The sequence below is a fragment of the Branchiostoma floridae genome, chromosome 11 (assembly GCF_000003815.2).
Source record: "Branchiostoma floridae strain S238N-H82 chromosome 11, Bfl_VNyyK, whole genome shotgun sequence".
NCBI lineage: Eukaryota > Metazoa > Chordata > Leptocardii > Amphioxiformes > Branchiostomatidae > Branchiostoma > Branchiostoma floridae.
In genome coordinates this window covers 1,855,487-1,857,804 of record NC_049989.1, presented here as the reverse complement: position 1 = coordinate 1,857,804, position 2,318 = coordinate 1,855,487, and positions in this window count along the sequence as shown.

Here is a 2,318-nt window from a genome sequence, read left to right as displayed (position 1 = left end):
TTTCTGATTCAGCATTTTACTGTTTACAAATTAAAAACCGATCCCATCCAAGGATCACAAGTCTCTTAAAAGCAACCCATGTGAAGTTACTAATTTTGTCCCCAGAAATTTCAAAGTTTGACAGTCCCTTGAGTGTTCTTCTTATACAGGTTTGACTGTATCAACAAGCAAAATTGGGCCGTAAACTATGCGTACCAAGAACGCAAAGTAATCTCCAAATCCTACTGGAGTATAGCAGGCCAAAGAGATTCTGTCCGACTCCTTTTAGCCAGCTATACTCATTGGCCAGCTTTGATACAATCTTAAATATGGCACCGTAGGATCTACTTGGAGATTAGGTTTGAGATTAGACTCCTTTGCAGTCTTCGAACAGGGCTGGTTTCTATGGGGGGGGGGTGTTGGTTCGCGATTTTCAACGTTGGCTATGTTCTCTTGTGGGGTTTTTGCCAAGGAAGGGAGTTTGCCGTGAAAGGGAGTTTTGCCCCGCCGGCGAATCCCCTTCCCGGCACAAGAGAACCTTGCCAACGTTGTAAATCGTGACCCCCCCCCAAACAAAACAGCCTCGTTTGAAGACTGCAACTAGATCACTTTCACTTTCTTTTACAAATCTCCAATTTCCCCCTTAATCCCAGCGTTGATCAGGCACTACCTCATTCCTAATCCTGTGGGTTACGTCCTGTCATACAGCTGTCAGCTTGATGAACTTGGGAATGACTCATATAACACAATAGGGACCTCTTCGTTACACAGCTGTACAAAGCAATTAAAGTCTGATTATCAACGGCTTAGAAACAACAAAAGTGGTGTGTTATGCCTAAAGGCGGTTTACAGGTTATGTAAAGCAAAAATCATCATTGCCTGTATCCAATAAAAAAGCAATATTGAAGTTGGATTATTAATTTGATAACTTCCAAAAACAAAGCAGGTGTGTTATGCCCAAAGGTAATATATCGGTTATGTCAAACAAACAAACACCGTTATCTGCATTGTGCAGAGTTCTAAGGATTACATCTGGATCAAAAGATTTTTTATTGTCGATCACCATGTGGCTGATACGAGACAGAGGTCGCCAGGCCTCCATCCGGGTGATTTGAAGTGAATCACCAACTTCAGACAGAAGGATTTGCACCAACGCACACCGAACCATCGCACGTGCATGGGGTATGGCTCTCCCCATACACGGGACCTCCATTTAACGTCCTATCCGAGGGACGACTCATTTTTCACTTGAGTAAAGTGAGGGAAGTCGTGTAAAGTGCCTTTCCCAAGGGCACAAGACCGACAACACGGCAGACGGATTCGAACCGACGACCTCTCGGTCACGGGCCGAATACACTACCACTCACTGTGCTACGCTGTCCCACAAATGAGATCTGACTTACCTAAAGCCTATTTTGCTCTCCATCTAAGTAAGAACATGACTGATGTTGGTTGGATTGAACGCTCACAATACTCACTATACCAGGGTATCTATCTTTATGTCATACCTGTGACGCGAAAACGTTCGATACGGGTGTTCCGGACCGGGCTGTATGTTTCCGTATCGCACAGGTTCGAAAGGCGTATCACACAGGCTCCATTCGAGTGAATCGAACTGTTTAGAGCGGGCCGAATACGGCTCGATTGGCAATTCGAATACCTGATTCGGACGTTGGAACAATGCTGTTGCATCACTTATAGTTCGAGGGCACCAAATTTGTTCAACTTCTGGCGCATTTCGCATCAAAACATGGGTTTTCTCAGGTGGGTATGACATTAACAAAAAATACAACACGGTGTATTCCGCATCACCCTCGGTCCCAGCCCTCCCGAGGGTCGGATCACCCTCCGGGCGATCAGACCCGCGGTCGGGCTGATACCTTGGGCGATACGGAATACACCGTGTTGTATTCTATATTGATCAAAAGGTCAGGATTCAGAATTAAGACCTGCCATTCAAGAACTTCTGAAAACTTTGCTCCAGTCATGCATACCCTGGGACCCATCCGGGGTCGGGCAGCTTGGACAGTTTATTGGCAGCCCAAGACAGTCATGCCCGCCGAGCTCCTATTAGCGCCCCGGGGAATTTAAGCCCGATTAGGCTGAAACACCCCAGAGCGCTAATGTGAGATCGGCGGGCATGACTGTCTTGGCTCCCCGAACAAAACTCGCTAACAAATCTCGCTAGCTACCCGTCCTGTCTGGCTTCCCAGGGTAGTCATGCAGACTGCTCACATGATAACATACATAAACATTGCAGTTGCAGTAAAGTATGATAGTGTCACAGGAATACAACTCATCTGATAAACAAGAACAAACCAGAGGGTTAAGCTGACGAT